Here is a 20993-nt window from a genome sequence, read left to right as displayed (position 1 = left end):
TTTCTTCACCTAGAAAGATCACCTGGGACATGGGAGCCTAAGACACAGCTCGTGGTTATGGCCCTTCCTTTCTTTACTGTGAAGAAGTGTCTCTCTGCTTTGCAAGCTAGTAGTGTTGTTAATAGTTCCCACATGCTTACTGTGTTCAAAACCTTTACGTGGAGTAATCCTCACCACCACCCTGGGAGGTAGGTGTTATGATTAACCCAAATTTTGCAGGTAAGGTAATTGAGGAAGAGAAGTTAAAAATTGTGTCTCTGGTGACACGGGCAATAAGGGAGCCGTGGTGTGCACTCCAGACAGGGATGTCGCTAAACACCCTGCCAGGCACGGGGCAGCCTCCATGACAAAAAATTATTCAGCCAAAATTGTCCATAGTGCCGAAGTTGGGAAATTCTAGTCTGTTGGACAACACAGACATGTGGCTGAATGGTTAAATTAAACGAGAAGCCTACGGCAGAAGTAGGGACAGAATTATTTCGAGGTCCAGAAGTGTGGGGAATAACCGCATCAGAGGGAAGCAAAGGCAGTGCCCATGGGGCAAGTGAAAACATCCCTGTCTCCTCTGTGTCTCAAATATGTTCCCAAGCTTCAGTTGATTTTGTAGAGCCTGTAAATACAGCCCTTCTGACAGTTGAAGCCCCATCTGCTCTGGTAATTTCATTTGTACTCCTGGATCCAGCCATGCCTGAATTCTTGTGCTCTCTGTTCATGTGGCAGCTCTAGGTTTCTTTATTCCTTAGACTTGTTTGAGTTTAGTTCTAATAAATAGACAAACATTATGCTAGTAACACACTCACATATCTTGGGCAGAGTTTGCTTCTCCCCTAAGTACCTGATGGCCCCCCAACTCATATCTGCTCTCTTCCTCCTTCCTATGGTGTATTATTTATCCTATGGTTGGTGGCTTCCATTAGGGCTGCAGAAGTGGCAGCTGCCATCCCTGCAGCATCAAAATATCCAAGCATCAATTGCGTGATTGAAGTGTTCCATCAGCCCGGACTGGGGATGTCATGATCAGATGTGGTTCGTGGAACAGCTGCCCGTGCAGGGCTGGCAGTTAATTAAAAGCCCCACGCACTTAGTGATTAACTAATCACAGCATGGTGGCAGTCGGTGATGAGGCGGTGACTTCTCTGCTGGAGTCAGCTGAGAAGCTCCAAATGTCTGCCTTCCGGCGGCCGGCCCCAGCAGGGGGCTTTGGGAGCCCCAGTGTAGGCGTCCCAGCAGTTTGCCTAGCAGATTCCCAGCTGTGCCTCTTGTTTAAAGCTTACAGGAGAGAGAGTGAAAGGGGACTCTGGTGGGAGGAGGAAGGCGTGGCCAACACTGCAAGGGCAGGGCAGGGTGGGGCTGCAGAGGAAGGGAGGGGGCGCTTTCAGCATTTGGGGACCACTGTGCAGGCAGAGGCTGAGCCTGATGAGATGTCAGGAAGGTGGCAAGAAGGGAGGGAGTTGGCCATAGGTCCTGGGTGGAGTCTTGGGTTGAGCTCAGGGTTGGGAGAGAGGACACAGCCCTCTTCATCTTAAGGCAGTGTGGTCCGAAGTTTAAGGGTGTGCTAGAACCAGACTGCCCGAGTGCACAATACGGCTCTGCCTCTTACTGCCCGTATGACCATGGACACAATTTTTAACCTCTCTTCCTCAGTTTCCTTACCTGCAACATTTGGGTTAATAATAACACCTAGCTCCCAGGTGGTGGTGAGGGTTAATCCACCTGAAGTTTTGAACACAGTAAGCATGTGGGAAATAGTAAAGACACTATTAGCTTGCAGAGCAGAGAGACACTTCTGCCCAGGAAAGAAAGGAAGGGCCAGAAGCCTGAGCTGTGATTTTGGCTTCAGTGTCCCAGGGGCTCCTTCCAGATGAAGAAAGGTGGGGACTGAGAGCCATGGGACCTTGAGGCAGGGAGGGCTGGGGTGTCTGAAAGGCAGGTGGGAGCTGCCCCCATGTTGCATTCTAGGCAGAGCTGCAGGAAGCAGCTCAGGCTCTGCGTCTCCATGAAGGACCCTGGGCTGGCACCCCTGGAGCCATGCGGGTTGGGTAGCTGGCTGCCCCTTTCCCACTCTGTCCTGCCCTCGAACCCAGTTCTCCGGCTCCTGATTCTGATTAAGTGCCACCCTACATGATTGGGAGTAGCTGTGACTTCAGCGTCACGAATGCTGCCACCCCGCCTCGCCCCCCGCCAATTCCCCATGGTCCAACAGGAAAAGTTCATACGAGGCTTGTGGGCGTGTGGCCAGCTGGGTCTGAACTCCTCCAAGTCTCTCTTTGCTGGGGCTGGCTGGGCCACTGGGCAGGCACTGGGGTTGCAAGCCCCAGCCACTGGCCCTGACTCACTTGGACCAAACACATTTGTTGGAAGGAGCTGGAGTAGCTCTCAGAGCAGCAGGAAAATGTGGAAATCTGGGTCTTGGGGAGCCTGAGCTGGGGGCAGAGCCATGTGTCATCTGCCTCCACTGGCTGTGCCATCTGTGTGTCCCTCTGCTCGAATTTTGGTGGGGGACATAGCTGACCAGCTTGGCTGCTGGTCACAGGATACCCCTCTGTCAGGGGAGGGCAGGACCCTTGACAAGGGACTCAGAATGTATCCCATGAGGAAGGGTGGTTCCCCAAATCAGGATTGGGGTGCTAGCATCAGAAGAGAAAAGTGGATACTGAGGCATCCCCTCAACTGAGCTAGGTCCAGGTTTCTGGAAGGGACACGTTGTGGGGTCCAGAGCCCCAGGAAGATGCCCTCCCTCTGCCTTTACATCTGTCCAGGCCCTTCTTTAAGGGGCTGGGTCACAGCAGGGCAATGGTCAGCAGGTGCATGTCCTTTCCTGTCCTTCCTACGTCTACCACCAAGGGCCCGAGTATCTGGACCATTTTCCACATTCTGAGGAATGTTGAAGGTGGGCGGACACAGTGTCCTGCTATCAGAAGACGAGGAGGGACACCACCGCTCTCACTGCCGTGTGACCTTGGCACGCCCTCTGAAGTCTCTGAACTCTTGTCTCCTCACTGGGGATAAGGAGACTGCGTAGACAGGGAATGCTTTGGAAAGTGTGAAGTGTGTGGGTTTGGTGACACCTTAGCAGGGAGTTGCTTTTGTCAGCCCCACTCCCCACAGTGTCCTCCCTCTCCTTCCTTTCCAGCCGTTCACCCTGGGGGCAGGACCCTGTCCCTGCATTCCTGCTGAGGCGGCTGCTCTGGGAGCTGCCCCAGCACCTTGTCACTTCGTCGCCCAGCGAGAAGACCTGGCTGAGAAGTCAGCAGAACTGGCGGCATGCAGGGTGCCTGCAGGCAGAGGCCAGGTGGCCACGGGTGAGGGTGTGGGGGCATCTGGGGAATGGCTGATGTGATGATGGCTGTGGAGGGCAGGCAGGTCCTCGACACCTCGGACAACCTGGTCCCCACAGTCTTGGTGCTGCACAGAGGACATTCAGGGCACGTTCCCTACAGAAGAGTCTCAGGGATGGATCTCTCAGCCAGAATTGCTGGAAATAAATACACATCCTGGGCTCAGAGACCGTCACTGATTTGGTGGAGAGCTGTTGGTTTTAAAGATTGATCACTCACCGGATCATACAGATAAGTACCTCATCTTAATAACTTTGGGCTGCTGCAACAAAAATGCCACAGGCAAGGTGGCTTACACAACATATTTCTCACAGTTCTGAAGGCTGGAAGTCTGAGGTCAGGGTTCCAGTGTGGTAGGTTCTGGTAAAGGCTGTCTTCCTGGGGTGCAGACGGCCGCCTTCTCCTTTTGTCCTCACCTGGCAGAGAGAGGACGAATGCTCTCTGTTTTTTTTGTTTTTTTTTTTTTGAGATGAAGTTTTGCTCTGTTGCCCAGGCTGGAATGCAGTGGTGTGATCTCGGCTCACTGCAACCTCTGCCTCCCAGGTTCAAGTGATTCTCCTGCCTCAGCCTCCTGAGTAGCTGGCACTACAGGTGCACACCACCACGACTGGCTAATTTTTGTGTTTTTAGTAGAGACAGGGTTTCACCATGTTGGCCAGGATGGTCTCGATCTCCTGACTTTGTGATCCACCTGCCTTAGCCTCTTTGGCTCTTAGCCTCTTTGTCTCTTTTTATAAGGACACTAATCCCACTCACAAGGGCTCCACACTCATGACCTCATCCCCTCCCACAGGCCCCACTTCCTGATCACATTATGGGGTTAGGATTTCAACATGGATTTTTGGGAGGACAAACATTCAGTTTGTGACATGACTCTACACTTTACATAACGTGTTCATGCCTACTTTCTTATTTGGCTTTATCTGCATTTCACAGGTGAGAAACTTAAAGCCACCAAGGCCAAGAGGCTTGCCCAAGTGCACATGGCAGTGACTTACGCTTGGTAGAAGTTTCTGTCTTCACTTACAGGGTGAGGTGATCCAGAGCTGGCCCTCAGCTGTACTGGACACCATGTGGCCTATGAAAGACCAGCTGGGAAGGGGAGGGAGGTCTTATGTTGGGCTTCCAGAAATCCACCCAGGGAGGACTTGTGTGAAAGTAATTCACTGAGAAGTGTTCCAGGAAAGACCAGCAGGGACTGGAGAACGATCTGCGTGAGAGACAAGCCTTGCCCTGTGGAAAAGGAAGCCATGGTGGCTGCTGTTACGGGGCATATGGCCTTGTGTCCTGCTGGGACCCAAAACTCAAACAGAAGAGAGCAGGTCGGTGGGCCAGGGCTGGCCCAAGCCCCCTTTATCCTAGGCTCCACTGTCCTCAGTTCATGGCTTCTTCCTATGCGGTGGCATGTGCACTGGCCATCGTGCCTGCTTTCCCAGACAGCAGGAATGAGGGAGGGAGAGGAAAGGGGGCACTGCTCTTCATAAGGACACTTCTCTGAAGCTGTACATGATGTTTTGACTCTGGGTTTTTGGCCAGATCTAAGGTCACAGGCAGCCACAGCCAGCAAAGGAAGCTAGGAAATGAGGGCTTTGTTCCCAGCAGCCTGTGTCTAGCTAGAAAACGTGGATTCTGTTAGTGAAGGAGGAAAAGAGAAGGATGAAGGGGCACAAGTTGCAGCCATTGTCACAGCCAGAGAATGCAAAAATTGGACTTGACCCAGTCTGATTTCCCCATTTGCCCAGCAGCCCTGCATCTGCCCAGAACTTTCTCTGTGGGGTCAATGTGGAGCCCATCTTCAAAAGAGGTGGGCGCAGCTGGACCCTAGGAGTTCTGGGTCCAGTGAGGCCCTGTCCTGTGGAGCCAGTCTCCCCTCTAGGAGCAGCAAAGGATGGTGGTATAGACAGAGCTCCCTGGAAGCTTCTTGGGGGTGGGCAGCAGGGGGAGCTGTACTGGACTAAGCCCTTAGCTGGGAGCTTGGCTTTTGAATTCCTGGTTCACCTCTAGTTTGCTAGATGGCCTTGGGCAGGTCTCTTAACTTCTCACATTCCTCAGGCTCAGCCCCATCCTTTGTAAAATGAAGATGATATGGGGAATTCAAAGCTGGACATGGGTGAGACAAGAAGCTCCCAACTCATGCATAAAATTGAAGAGAGCACCAAAAAAAAACCTCAGTAATGAAGATAAATAATCAAGATGAAGAAATCATGCAGTATTTTTTATTGTGGTAAAGTACACATAACATAAAATTAGCCATTGTAACCATTTTAAAGTGAACAGTTGAGTGGCAGTAAGTGTATTTCCATTCTGCAGCCATCACCACCACCCATCTCCCCAGCTCTTTCTCTCCCCTATTAAAAAACTCCACATTCCCCCTCCTCCCCAGCAACCACCATTCTACTTTCTGTTGTTATGAATTTTACGACTTTAGGTATCTCATAGCAGTGGAATCACACAGGATTTGTCCAGCTGTATTGTAGCCTGTGTCAGGACGTCCTTCCTTTTTAAGGCTGCTTATTATTCCATTGTGTGGATAGACCACATTTTGTTGATCCTTTCGTCCGATTATGGGCACTTAGGTTGCTGACACATCTTGGCTGTTGTGAATAACACTGCCAGGAACATAGGTGAACGTGTATCTGTTTGAGTACTCACTTTCGTTAATGTAATATTTTGTAAAAATATTACATTGATTTTGTAAAAAATCAAAATTTATACAAAAAATCCACAATGAATAAATATCATTTTTTTTGAGAAAGGGTATTGCTTTGTCACCCAGGCTACAGTGCAGTGGCACAAATATGGCTCACTGTAGCCTCATCCTCCCAGGTTCAAGTGATTCTCCCGCCTCAGCCTCCCAAGTAGCTGGGACTACAAGTGTGTGCTACTACACCCAGCTAATTTTTGTATTTTTTTTTTTTTTTGTAGAAATGAGATTTCATTATGTTTCTCAGGAAGGTCGTCTTGAACCCCTGGGCTCAAGTGATCTGCTGGCCTCGGCCTAGCAAAATGCTGGGATTACAGACATAAGCCACTGTGCCTGGCCTCAACATTTTAGATAAAGACAAGATCAGTAACCGTGGTCACTGTACTGAGCCATATCAGAGCACAGGCAGTGGAGGATGGGCAGTACTTGCTGTGCATGATCCTGTTATTACGCCCCTTTTGAGGCTGAGCCTGAGGTGGGCCCTCCTCTCCTTACCCTCAGCTTGGCCCTCCCTCCAGAGATTGAAGTGAGCCTGCCAGGCCTGGGAGCCTCATCTTCCCTAGCCTCACTGGGCCAATTTAGGAACTAGGGCCAAGGAGGAGGTTCAAGGTTGCACAGTGAAGCTGGGGTTCCCTCTCCCCTTGGACAGATCCATCTTCACTAGCCCATCAGATAACAGCACCTCCCAGGCAGCTGAACTGTGGCAACAGCCACTGTGTCTTCCCTCCCTTTGAGTTGCTTTGCCAAGTGACAAAGCAAGAGATGTGCGTCCCCACTCAGAGTTGGTTTGCAGAGATTGGTTTGGGGCCAATGAGACAGGTGATGATGCTCTCGTCGGTTACCCTTTAGGTGGCCTGGGGCTGTGTGCAGGGGATCGAGTGTGGGGACACCTGCTTGTGAGCCTGAAGTCCAACCAGGAGGAATATGCCTGCTTCTGAGCTCACAGCCCCAAAGAGATGAAAACCAATTCAATCCCCCAAAGAGAACTGCCTCCTTTAGTCATTGAACACTTGGTGCACTCCTACTGGATGCCAGGCACTGAGGCGGGGGGGGGGGGGGGGGGGGGGGGGGGGGGGGGGGAATGAGGGTTGATGATAAGGAGTTGGCCGTGGTCCTGACTTTAAGAAGCGTGTGGCTCAGTAGAAGTTTTGCCCATTCGTCAGGAATTGAGATGTCTGGGGAAATGTGTACGGAGGGCAAACCAGGGAGTGGTGAGAAGCCAGCTCGGCGCATCCTTGGCTGGGGGTGTGTGTGTGTGATATGTGAGTGGAGTGGGTGGTAGGTGTTTGTGTAACGCATGTATGTTAGTTTGTGTGCACATGTATGAGTGCGTTTGCATGTGTGAATGTGTGAGAATGTGCATGTGTGTGTGTGCGAGTGTGTGATTGTGTGTTCACATGTGCCAGAATGTGCAGGTGTGTGTGAGTGTAAATGTGTGTGGGCATGTGTATGAGTGTGCCCGTGCACTTGTGTGTGTGTATGCGTGTAAATGTGCATGTGTGCATTGTGTGTGTGTGCCTGTGTGTATGTATGAGTGTGCGCGTCTGTGCTGTTGCATGTGTGCATGTGTGTATGAGTGTGTGCGTTGTTGGGGGGGGCGGGGTGCTGGCTGTGGAAGGGCCACCCTTGCCTTGGGCTGCCCTAGAGGAGACAGCGGCTCCGAGGCACGGACCTTGCCTGCTATCTTGAGACGGACCAGCAGATGGCGGAATTGCAACGGGAAAGTCCGGGACCTCGCGTGCTGGGGAGTCGGAGGAGGGATGAGAGGGAATGAGAGGGAGGAGGGAGAGCATCTGAATCTGTTGGAGCTGCCATGACAAAATACCATAGACTTGGGGGCTTAAGCAACAGAAATTTATTTATCACAATTCTGGAGGCTAGGAGTCAAGATCAAGGTGCCGGTGAAGCAAGGCTTCCCTCTGAGTCCCCTTCTCTGGCGTGTGGGTGGCTGCTGCCTCGCTGTGGTAGTCCCTGCATGGGGAGGGACCCCTTTTCCTCTTCTCATAAGGGCCCCAGTCCCATCGGCTCAGGGTCCCATCTTTACAACCTCATTTAACCTCAGTTACCTCCTAAAGAGCCTGTCTCCAAACACAGTCACATTGGGGGTTAGGAAGGCATTGGCGGGGAATTCAAACATTCGGTCAATAGCATGGGGAGAGGAGAAAGAGACAGGGAGAGAGAGGGAGAGGGGAAGGAGAGGGAAGAGAAGATGGGGCAGACCCTGTGGCACTGGTACAGGTCCGGACGCCTGGTGTGGGCAGCCTGGCCGTGACTCCACTGCGAGGCTGAGAAGCTCCTTTTCACTTTGAGTAGCTCATCCTCACCTCTAAAGGAGGTGAGGGCCCACCTGCACCTTTTCAAGTAGCAACAAACTTGCAGAGAGCAGCTTTCCAGTGCCTCCCTGCTTTTACACTGAGTGACGCAGCAGCCTGGGAGGGGCACTGCCACTGTCTCCATCTGCAGACAAGGTTGGGGAAGTGAAGTGGCTGCCCACAGCCCCACAGCTTCGTGTGGTCTAAGCGGTAGGGCGGGAGCTCTGAGGGGGTGGAAGGTACAATACAGACCTGAAGGAAACTCAGAACTCCTTGGCACAGACCATGTTGACAAGCTGGGCCCCCACTGGGGGTCCTTCCTGAAGTCTCCCCAAAACCTCTGAGAAAGGGCTGGCTTGATGGGTGTCCGTTGCAGTGAGCACAGGTCCTGGAAGCCGGCCCGGAGACGGAGGGTGCAAGAAAGCACTCCCTGGACACACGGTTACCCGACAAAGCTGCCCAAGATGCGGGCCTCTGTCCAGCCTGGGCGCGTTGGATGGAGAAGCCCATCCAGCTCTTGGCTCTCACTGTCGGGTATGCAGGGCCGAATGCAGGGAGGAGAATCTACTCCTCCTCTCTCAGACACACGAGGGACGCCTAAATCTAATAAGTTAATCTAGACTCCTAGAAACAAGATTAAATTTTCAAATAAAGGCAGGCTCTGACAGCTAAGGCATAAATCTTTTATTTAAAATAGAGACTAAACCCATTCAAATGCGATCAGCGATGACAGATGCAGGTAGAAACAAGCTCTGATGGGATGGATGCAGTGCGGGTTTGTCTGCTCCTGATGACAGATCGCCAAGGGTGACCTTAAGGACAGGGTATAACTGTCAGCAAACAGTGGTGCCTCTGCATCCATTTCCATATGGCTTGCTGGCCCAAGGTGGTGCTGGGGGCAGGGATGTCCTAAGGAAAGTGCCCATGCAGGTGGGAAGGAGCCACCTTGGATGTCTTGGTCCCACTCCTGCCAGGTCAGCTGTCACAAGAGGGCAGAGGAGAGGGGCTCGCCACGTTTGGAGGTGCCTGAGCACCAGCAAAGGAGCTGGAGATGTGGGGAGCTGTCAGGAATAGGTCGGATGTGGTTGAGGCAATAGGAGCCACATGGCAGTATTTCCTGGAGCCGCCAGGGCAGAGGGTAAACTCTGCACGGACCAAACCCAGATGGGCCATTTACTGCCTTGGCTGTTTATGGTGGATGCTTCCAAGTGCCAGACATTGTGTTTCCTGCATGATCTCATTCAATCCTCGCATCAAGCCCTTTTTACAGATGGCAGGCTGGGGCTCAGAAGGGTTAAGTGCCATGCCCAGAGGTACATAGCCAGTTAGCGACAGAGCTGAGATGCAGCACCAGGCTGCTGGTTCCAGTGTACACGCTCCTCCCTTTGACACTCTAGGGCTCCCAGGCACCAAGAGACACCAGCAGCTGCATTTGTTCTAACTCAGGCCAAGCGATTTCTCCTAAATATTGCCCCTTTTTGGAAGTGTTCAGATGCTTGCTGCCAGAATGCTTCACAACGGCACAAACTCGAAGACACCACCATGAACATACATCCTGTGAGGACGAGGGTTCCCCAACGGGTAGTCTATGAATCTGCATTCAGGAAACATGTAATAAGATGCTGCAAACCAAATGAAACTCCCACAGACACAATGCTTTTATTAAGTAAATCTGGGAAACATTGCCTACTCTAGCCCCTTCTAGAGAGTCACGAAGCATGTTAGAATATTAAAGGCTCTGAGAAGTCCTGCAGAAAAAAGAACCCCATCAAACCTTATTTAGTCCAGCATTTCCCCAACTAATTTGAACATGAATATGTTTTTGTTTCCCTTGCTGGACATCATATCATGTCAACCTGTATTCCAAGGAACACACTTGGGAAAACGTTGATCTGAGATTTTCATCTCAAGTTGGCCTGTAACTTCCTGCTTCTCCAGAATGTGTATTATGGTACATGATATTTCACCTTAAAACCTTGAAGCTATTTACAGATGCCCATAGGAATCAAAATTGATGTTGGTGGTTGTCAGTCTCTTTAGAATAAGTCTCCCTGAGTAATTTGATGGAAGTTGTAGATTTTTTCCTGTGGGGAAAGGAGATGCACTCACATCCATATATGCAGACTGATGAATTCAGATTCAGGTGTTCTTCGGTTACCCTGAGGTCATGAACCCCTGTCTTAAGTCACTGTCAGTTAATGTCCTTGGCGTCATTGGCAGCCAAGCACTGGGCCCTGCTGGGGTGAGCCTGTGGGGGCAGGGATGCTGAGAGGGTCTGAGTAAAGGGGTCAAATCCACTCCTAGCCTTCTGACAAAGGAAGGCAGGAGATTCATGCCAATCACACATGTTCAGTGGACTGGCACCTTCCAGCTGCCCGCAGTGTGGGCCAGGGTGCTTTGAGCAGGTTGGTGAGCAGAGACCCCCCCGAAGGTCTGAAAGACCATCCCACATCCTGTGGGGACCTCAGGGCTCCCATGCCTCTCTGAGCCCTCCACAGTCTAGTGCCTAAGAATTCTGCTGCTGATGCTGGCCCAGCACCCATTCCCTGCCCCCCTTCTTCTAGGAAGGGCACCCCAGTTGTCCTTAGGGAACCACCATGCCCCAGACCTAGCTCGTGTACATTGTATGGATTGGACCTCATATCAGACTCATGGGTGGGCTCATGACCCAGGCCTGGACAATCAGAGGATACCACGGTTTTGGTCACAGTGGTTGGTTCAGGGATAGGAATGGGATGGAGCCAAGACAATTAGTGCCAAAAAATACACTGTGGGATTTTACTAAGAAAGAGAAGTTCTCCTGGGGCTGTTGATAAAAAGAGGTATCTGGAGCTTCTGGTGGCCACCTTGACTCATGAAGGGAGCTACCTGGGATGATCAGAGGTGGGAGGGAGGGGGTGGGTATCCCAATGAGACTGTTGGAGTCTGCATCCAGCTGTGCCTGACAGTGGATCCAGACCCTGGTGCACTTATAGGAGTCAATACATTTCCTTTCTTGCTTAAGACTGTGTGAGCTAGATTTCTGTCACTTGCAGCTGAAACAATCCTAATGCCCCTGTGTCAAAAACACATTCCCAGGCCTGTGAAGGTAGCTTAATTAGAATTCCAGTAATATGACATATACCTGTATCTGTATCTTTCTGGGGAATCTCATGATCTAACAGCTCTTGCTTGAAAAAGTTTCCTCTGACGTTCTACCATGGAGTGTGCAAGAAGCCCAATTGGGAAATCCAAGATTATCCACAGGTAAAGATGGCTCAGGCTGAATGCATCAGCAAGCCCAGGAGTCAAGGTATTTTACATGATTTGTCTTTAATCTATTCCTGCTCTTAAACTCTCAGATGGGACTCACAGTTTCTGATTGTGGCAATTTCTCAGCTTTGGACAGGAGGGAGACAGAGTTCTGTGGTTCTGTGATCAGTAAGACCCATTTCCTCATCTTTCTGCACTCCCAGTCCTCCATGTATGAGCCAAAGTGATGTGTGCCAATTTTAGGCTTGGCTTATACAAATCTCCCTGGGTTTATTTATTCATGATTTTTTCCTCTGGATTGACACAGATAAATACAATGACCTTAGAAGCCATGTCAGAGGTGGCAGAGCAACAAAGAGCAAGGGGCTTGGGCGCCAGAGTGTGCCTCAAGACAAGTGCCAGGCAAGCCTTTTGACAGGCAGCAATCCCTGTTTGGGGCTTTACACAAGTCAGAAAAAATGTCTATTGTGTTACACCACTGATTTTGGGGTTTGTCTGTGATAGTCGTCTCCTTAACAGTGAATTTTTATAAATTCCAGATAACTTTCCCACCTATTGATTCATCTGAGCCTTTTATGAACTCTGGGTGGCAGTCTGGGAGTGGCACTTTATGGATGACAGTGCTTGTCCTGTTTATGTCCTTGGTGGGAGGCTAGAAAATGGTTCTAAACAGAAGGCAATTTGATACACATGTAAAGAGATGACCATGATGTGTCCTTCCTTAGCTCTGACTTCCCTCCCATCATTCAGGCACTTTGGTGGATATGTATCTTCCCTGGGACTCAGCACCCATCTTCCCACCCTCTGCCCCCATCCCACCTACAGGGAAGACTGAGGGCTCTGCCTCTGTCCGCGGTGCTGAAATGGGTGGTAGTTACAGAGCAGAGTAGCTGAACGGGCCAGAACTTAAACACTAGACAGAACAGGGCTTTCTGTCTAAACATGTGTTTCCTTGAGTGGTCTTTCTACCTCTCCAAATGTTAATTTTTTGGTCTGTAGAAAGGGAATATTATACCTTCTTCATGGGACTGTTCTGAACATCAAATAATGTGGAGAAACTATTGATGTAGTTGTGTTCTTTTCCATCCTCTGTCCTCCTTTTTAATACTGAACCTTGTCTTCTACCAAAAGTAGCCTTCAAGGGCTAGACCTCTCATTCCCAGAGGCTTGAGTGAATTAAGAGAAAAACCGAATTGACTCTAGAGAGATTGTGTCTCATGAATCTAGCTGCCATAGGCTACAGGGGGTTATAGGATATCCTAAGAGTTTAAAGGGAATCTGAAGCTTGAGGGAAAGTATGGGTTTCTTTGTTCCTCAGTTTCTCCTTCTTTTGTAAAATGATGGGTAGTGCGTGGTGGCTTAGGGGCTTCCAATCCTGCAGAACGAGAACATCTTTTAGTATTCTTGCAACCCATTGATCCCCATCTTTGTAAAAATTTTGTTAGCTAAACACACTGCACTTATTAAAGAATAACAAATTCATTTCCCCAATTTTATTAACAAAAGACATTTAGAAATGATTGTGCAATAAAAACAGTATTAAGCTTCCCAGTTTAATGAGGTGGCTGATGCTTTAGTTAGTCTGTATGGCCTCATTATCAGCTAATGCATTGATTCCCTTAGGTTTTCTGAATTTTTGCCAAGAATTCACAGACCCCAGTGCTACTCCTGTGAACCTCAGCACAGAAGTCATTATTTCTGTGGGCTCTCAGGATCCTTCCAGCTTTGACCCGATCCTGTTGAGCTCTGATGTACTAAGCGGGGTAGATTGGAACCACAGAAACCTCCCCTGGTATGCAGTTTAATCCACACCTGGGAGATGTAATTCATAATCCCCATGATTGCCTTCACAGTGAATGGAGGATCTGGAGTAGTAAGAGGCATTCTGAGTGTGTATGTGTGGCTGGAGACTTAGTTTATTAATGAAAAATATGACAGCCAAGGGAAATAGTCAATTGGCCCCATTTCTGTCCACACACTCTCCCAGTTGCACATGGCATGTGAAGCCAATTTGAAATCAGAAGGATGCTTGGTGGGCACAAAACTGGAGTTAGGAAGTTATCTGGATGGTCTTAATGACATTGTCTGCAAACTATGATGGCTGTTGGGAACTAACTTCCCAGAGTTAGATCCACTCAGGCCCATTGAGGCACCAAGACCCCACTGTGCCCCAGATGATGCTGGAAGCAATCGGCTAACGCTTTGCCTCTGGGATCTGAGATGCTCAGGCTGCTGCCCTTGTTACCTGCATTCAGGTTTGGGGGACAGCTGAGTCTGCTCCTGCAGTGGGGTGGGCACCTGGGCTGGTCTTCCCGCACTGGCACAGGGGACGGCAAGCCCCTTCCTCGTGCTGCCAGCCTCCTTTTAGGATAGCTTGTTGGTTTGTTTTTGCCTCACAAGTGCCACCTTCAAGTTTGGATGACAGCCATGGACAACTAAACCATATTAGTCCTGGTGCAGTGACAGAGGACAGGCATTTACAGTGAAGGGCTGATCAAGCCTGTTCATCCCATCGCCACCTGAGGAGATGGGGAGATTGCCATGAGACGTGAGGATCCAAGGAGGGGGACATCAAGGCTGACTGAGAGGATACTGCCTGTTGCCAGCAGGTGATGTCTGCATCTTAAACTCAGGTTGTCTCGCCATGCCCTGGACCTTCAGCGAGGACTTGCTTCATGTCGCCTCATTTCACAAAGGATGTGTGATAATTTACACAAGGGACACACAAAACAGGACAAAGCAAATAGATGAGTAAACTAGGGCAAGAATAAATTAAGAGTCTTCGCAGTGGCCTGAAAATTTGGGTCTGAGCCTCCTAGTGGAGGAAAACATGATTGGTCCCAGAATGACAATGCAGTGTGGTAGAGGATTACAAAGAGCCTTTCTGTGGGCACATGGAGAAAAGCTCTTGACTTGGCCAAGAGGGAGAGGAGGAGGTGATACCCAAAACATGATGCTGTCTCTTTCAGGGATCTTTGGCACAAAAATGACTGACTTTTACTGGACAGAGCCTGAAGGCTGGGGCTGCCTAATGAGTGGCCACTTCCTAGTGAGAAATTTTCAGTATAATAATTGTATTAATTATTGATGCATTACAAATCACCCCAAAACTTAATGGCTTCAATAAAAAAATGAACATTTGTGATCTCGCACGGTTTTTGCAGGTCAGGAATTCACGAGCTTAGCTAGGTGGTTCTGACTCACACTCTCTCATGAGCTTGCAGAGAAGATGTTGGTGGGAGCTGCTGTCACTTAGGGGTTATCTGGGGTGGGGGAGTCTTCCTCCAAGCTGCCTCGCTCACAGAGCAGGTAAGTTAATGCTGGCTGTGGGTAGGAGGTCTCGGGTGCTCACCATGCAGACTTTTCCATGGGGATGCCTGAGTGTCCTCATGACATGACAGCAGCCCTCCCCCACAGCGAGTGACCCAAGAGACTCAGGCGAAAGTCACAGCATCTTTCAGGACCTAGCCTTGGAAGTCACATTCTGCCATCCCCACAATCTCCTGTTAGTACACAGATCAACCCTATTCTGGTTGAATAGCAGGCGTGAATACCAGGAAGAAGGGATCACAGGGGTCATTTTGGAGGCTGGCACAATTAAAGTGTTAATAATAATAAATGATTTAAATGATAAAGATAACAACCACAGCCAATATGCAGTGGGAACCTAGGCATTGATCTAACTCTTTTACTTGTATGATCCTCATTGAATCCTCTCAATGACTTATGGTTTGGGTACTATTATCAACCCTACAATATGGAGGGGAAACAAGAGCTCAGAGAGGTTGTGTGAGTGGCCCAAAATCACACAGCAAATAAGTGGTGTGAGTCTAAATTTGAACTGATGTTTTTATGAGTCCAGAGCCCATTCTTTTGACTGCAACCCTATACTCCCTCCCTAAGGTACGTTTCTTTTCAACTCTAGAGGCACAGCTCCTCTAGCCCTCTCTTCAGAAAGCCAAGCCAGAGGGCACTGGGAACTAGAGCAGGAGAAGCCACTCCCCTAGGCTGGCCGGCCCCGAACCTAGCTTTGCAGGCCTTGGCAACGCAGAAGATTTACTCACCTCCTGAGGAAGTCTCAGGCTTTGCTTCTTTACTGACTTATGAGCTGTGTAAGTGAAGTGTGTGTCTGACCTTTTCAGTTACTTCTCCTCACGATCACTATAGCTGCTGCAGAGAAATGAACTTCCTTCATGCTTTCCCAGCTGCTGGCATGGGACCCCACCTTCCTGCATCCTGATGGCTGCCATGGCCCGGGTGCTCAGCAGAGGCAGGACAAGACCGCCTAGGCTCAGGACTCAGGATCTCCCAGGAGGGTCGAAACTGACAGGGCCACATGGGGTCCATCGAGGCCACTTAACTTTAAATCTGCTCCCAAGACCCCACTCTCCTCTCCAACTCCCACCCCCAGCCCCTGGTCCAGGTCTTCCCCAGGGAACCTGCCCCACCACCATCCCAAGCTGCTGTCTCCCAGAGAAGGCAAATCTCCCTTGCCTCGGGGGGTCAGCGCCCCCTGTGTCCTCTCAGGCCTCACCTCCTCGTGTCCCTCTGCTCAGAATGAATTCTCTCTCCTTGCTGTTCACATTGTGTGGTATTGTTCCCTCCTCTACTGTGGCCCCCTTTACTTTCAGCTGTGCTTACCTGCAGGCTTTCTTCCTTTTTAAAAAGACAAATTGCCATGGTATGTATCTGGAGAAACTGTAGAACCCTCCTCATCTTCTTTGTGCATTGCTCAGTACATTTCTAGTCTCTACCCAATGATCTGTTAAGGTGAGAATGTTAATTTATCCTGGTGGGAGTATGCCAACATCACCCCAAGATAAAGATGCTGGCACTCTGAGATGCACTTAGAATAAAACCCCAAATCCTTGCCATGGCTGACAAAGCACTGCAGGGTTTGGCCCTAGCCCACCTTGACCTTGCCTTCCATCACCCTCCCCCTGGCCCACTGAACTCCAGCCACACAGCCATGACCCTGACCCTGCTCCTGCCCAGGGCCTTTGCTCTGCCACTCCCTCTGCCAGAGCACACACCCTGCTTCTCTGCAGCCTGGTTCCTTCCCACCACTTCTGTCCAGCTCAGCCTTCCCTGACTTCTCCGTCTTGCTCCACAATGCCCAGCATCTCTCCATTGTAATATCCCACTGTCTTTTCCTCACTGCACTAAACAATTTCAGAAATCCCTCTTTTAAAAATGAGTTTCACTTTATTATCTTTTTTTTCCTTTAGAGATAGGGTCTCCTTTCTCCCAGGCTAAGTGCAGTGGCATGATCACAGCTCACTGCATCCTCCAGTTTCTGGGCTCAAGTTGTCCTCCCACCTCAGCCTCCAGAATAGCTGGGACTATAGGAGCACATCACCACGCCTGGCCAATTTATTTCTAATTTTTTTGGATGTGTGTGTAGAGACAGGGTCTTGCTATGTTGGCCAAGCTGGCCTCGAACTCCTGAGCTCAAGAGATCCTCCTGCCTTGGCCTCCCAAAGTGCTAGGATTACAGGTGTGAGCCACCTCGCCTGGCCTATTATCTTTAACCTCCAGCAGGACATAAGCTCTAAATGGACTGGGATCTTGCCCATCTTGCTGGCTGCTGTGTCCTCAAAGCCTCAAAGAGTGCAGGGCATGTAGGAAGTTCTTTATGTTTGCTGAATGAATAACAAGTGGTCACACACAAAGTACTCACATGCAAACCTCTTTCCCCTGTTTGGGAGTCTCCATCCTAGCCCCTAGTGTCTTGCCTCTAGCATGGAACACATAGTGAATGAAATGAATTAAGTCACTTGCCCACTGGCTTATCTTCTTTTTAAGGGGACAGACCAAATCAGGTGTTTCTCCAACCCTCTAGCATCTTGAAGAGCCACTGCTTAAAGCGCTTGTTCAATTGAATAGAATCCTTTGAAACTGTTGTGTCACCAACTTTGCTAATTGAAGGAAAGGGGTCTGCCTGGTCCTTCCAATGTGACTTGTTGGAGAAGCTAACACCTGGAGTTCTCATTCTCAGGTGTGGGTTCCGGATCCTGTGAGTGCAAAGGCCACACCTTACACAGCAGACGTGTTGATAGAAAACGGGGCGCATCTGCCTAAGATGCCAGGTGTCAGAGGAGCGGCACAATATCCTTCTGACACTTGAAAATTGCAAATTTGAAAGGTTCCTTCTCACTTGTCAGCTGTCCAGGCCTCCCCTGAACAGATGGATTCCAGGCCTCGCCCTCCGAGGCTGAGCGTCCCACTGCCCAGGACCAGCCAGCAGGCATTGTTAAGATCCCACAGGGGGCAAAGAAGCTCAGGTGTCCTAGGCACTCGAGTCTTAGTGTTTTATCAGGATTATTTCAGTTACAAGTGGTTTTAAAAAGGGATTATATTACCTTAACCACTGAAAAAATGTTGGGTAGAAGTTGCTTGAGGCATAGCTGGATCAGAGCAAAAGACTGGATCTCTCTTTACTTAGTTTATTCTTCTTATGGGGAGAGGCAGATTGGGGGACAAGGTGGCCCCTGGAAGCTTCAGACTCACTTGTTTAATTTAATTATCCAATAATCATCCACTCATTCCATTCCAGTCATTCCTTTTTTTTTCCCCCTGAGATGCAGTCTCACTCTGTCACCCAGGCTGGAGTGCAGTGGCGTGATCTTGGCTCACTGCAACCTCCACCTCCTGGGTTCAAGCGATTCTCCTGCCTCAGCCTCCCAAGTAGCTGGGACTACAGGCATGTGCCAGCACGCCCAGCTAATTTTGGTATTTTTAGTAGATATGGGGTTTTGCCATGTTGGCCAGGTTGGTCTCAAACTCCTGACCTCAAGTAATCTGTCCACCTCGACCTCCCAAAGGGCTGGGGTTACAGGCATGAGCCACCGTGCCCGGCCTCCAGCCATTCCTTTTATTTCTGGTCCTCAAATAAAGCAGGCACACTCCTACCTTAGGATGTTGGCACTAGCCAGTCTATGTGTCTGGAAATTCCTAACGCCCACTCCTGCATAGCTACATACCTCATTCCCTGACCTCCTGCACAGCTTTGCTCACACTTACCTTCTCAGTGAGGCTGATCCTGATCTCCCTATTTAAAATTAGAACTCCTCTCCTCAGCCCACCCAGTCCTTCTTACCATGATCGATTTCCACTCCCTCATAGCAATTATTGGCATTTTTTTCTTTGAGATGGAGTCTTGCTCTTATTGCCCAAATTGGAGTGCAATGGTGTGACTTTGGCTCACTGCAACCTCTGCCTCCAGGGTTCAAGTGATTCTCCTGCCTCAGCCTCCCGAGTAGCTGGGACTACGCCTGCCTAATTTTTTGTATTTTTAGTAGAGACGGTGTTTCACCATGTTGGTCAGGCCGGTCTCGAACTCCTAACCTCAGGTGATCCGCCCACCTCAGCCTCCCAAAGTGCTGGGATTACAGGCGTAAGCCACCTCACCTAGCCGCAATTATTGCCTTCTAATGTTCTCCATATGGCACTTATTAATTATCTCTATTGCCCTATCACCCACTAGAATGTCTGTTGTGTTCACTGATACATCCCAAGAACCTGGAGGGCCCTGTCACATAGTAGTCGCTCAATTTGTTAGATGAATGAATGAAGCAGAAAGGAATTAATTCAACATCCAGACATTGGAAATTCTGCAGTGAACAAAAAGTACCACTCCCGCCCGCACACAAAAAAAATCCTCCATAGTTTTGGACCTTACTTTTTGGTGGGGATGGAAGACGATAAATGAGATTTTAAAGAAGCACTAAATATAGGGCGTTGCAGGTGGCAGTGGGGGCTGGGCAGGAAACACAGCAGATGCACAGTCAAGATAAGCCCAGTCCCTGCTGTACGCCGAGAACCCAGCAAGGATGGAGACTGCTCTTCTTCTGTCATTTTAAGTTTATTCTTTTTGGAAGCAGCAGAGGACAAGCACACTGCTAATGATGGTAATAAAGCTTCTCCCAGATTTATTGACAAGTTGCGTTTGTTTTATTTTCATTCGCTTCTCAATTTGGGAGTGGGCGTGGGCAGCCTCCTGCCAACCCACCATTCCCTTGCCACTTCCCACTCTCATGATTTAAATAAAGAAATATGCAGATTGGCTGGGAGCTGCTGGTGTTTGGAAACCCCTCTTGGAGCCAGCTGCTGCGTGGAGAAGAAGCAACCCAGACCAATAAGCGGGTATTGATTCATATTGGCATTAACCTCTTTTTGTATTGACACAAGTATCTTATCAAAATTTGCCTGGGGGGAATATCCATCTTCATACTGACTTAAAATAGAAGATACTAGAGGGAGGGAATTCTATCTATATAGTATAGACCTCTGCATACAAATGCATAATCAATATTTCATCATCAAATTATGATCTGGCTTTCAATGTTTTGCAGAGAGAACCTGGAGATGAGTCATAAAGTGCAATAATAGATTGAAATGCAAAGGCTTTTTTTTTTTTTTCATTTTAATAAGAGTTGGGGATGCTCCATGGCCATTCTGTGTAGGCGGCAGGAAAAGACCCGTCTGGCTGCAGGAGAGATATCGTGGAAACGTTTGTAGACAAGAAGCTGCCTACACTTTCCCATTGCTTGAGAATTAACTATATAAATTAACATAGTTATTATTCAGCCACATTGCTGTGCCCCACCTGGGCCCTCTCTGATCCCTTCTGTCGCTTCACTGTACCAGTGCCTCCAGTGGTCAGCAGGTGCCATTCTTGGGGAAGTGCTTGGTGATTAAGTCCCCTGGGGACAGCGCTTAGCCAGAGACTGAGGAGTGGGGGATTAGGAAAGCCCAGCTCCCTTGCCTCAGGGGCAATGCTGAGCCGTCACTGACATCCCACAGTTCCCCCTGGGGATCAGGTGGAAGCTACTCCCAGGTGAAACAAAAACCAGGCGGCTCCGTTTAGATGATTGATTCTCTGTGCTTGGCTCCCTGGCCCCCTTGTCCCATTTCTGCCACTCTGTTATTGTCCCCTGGGAGCATTTCCTTAATACAACACATGCACTTGAAGCCTTGTCTCCAGGTCTGCCTCTATAAAATCCCACTCAATATGCACCATTCAGTCTTCAAGTGTTTGTTGGCTCTCTACCATGTACCATGCACTATGGTTGGAACTAGGGATGGAGCAGTAACAGCAGTAGGTATGGCTCACATCTCTGTGTCAATTTTGGTGTGTTTGGCTATAAAAGAGAGAAATTAAACAGTATCTTATCATCTCACTTTGGCGGGAAGTCAGAGGGCCCTGGGACTGGTTGCTATAGCTGCTCAGTGATGTAATTAGGGTCCTAGTTCTTTCCATCTCTCTGCTTGGCTGTGTTTGGGGTTGGTTTCGTCTTCAGGCTGGGTGCGAGTGGCTGTAGCACTTCCAGGCATCGCATCCAGACACGGTGACACCCTAAGGAAGGAGAGAGGCCTCTTCCGGTG

The 20993-nt window shown here is 49.5% G+C and overlaps 1 long non-coding RNA gene across 8 annotated transcripts in view; it reads right to left on the bottom strand.

Annotated features, from left to right (window-relative positions):
* Positions 1–7175: 7175 nt before the first annotated feature.
* Positions 7176–20993, bottom strand: part of LOC116471240 (uncharacterized) — a 69437-nt gene continuing 55619 nt past the window's right edge. For all 8 annotated transcript variants that reach the window (XR_009214193.1, XR_009214197.1, XR_009214195.1 and 5 more), the window contains one exon: positions 7176–9948. This is a non-coding gene — a long non-coding RNA (uncharacterized LOC116471240). The remainder of the gene's footprint in view (positions 9949–20993) is intronic.

Source organism: Hylobates moloch, unplaced genomic scaffold (genome assembly GCF_009828535.3).
Source record: "Hylobates moloch isolate HMO894 unplaced genomic scaffold, HMol_V3 SCAFFOLD_6, whole genome shotgun sequence".
Taxonomy (NCBI): Eukaryota; Metazoa; Chordata; class Mammalia; order Primates; family Hylobatidae; genus Hylobates; species Hylobates moloch.
Note: the sequence above shows the minus strand (reverse complement) of the source record. Positions and strands in the feature narration are given on the sequence as shown.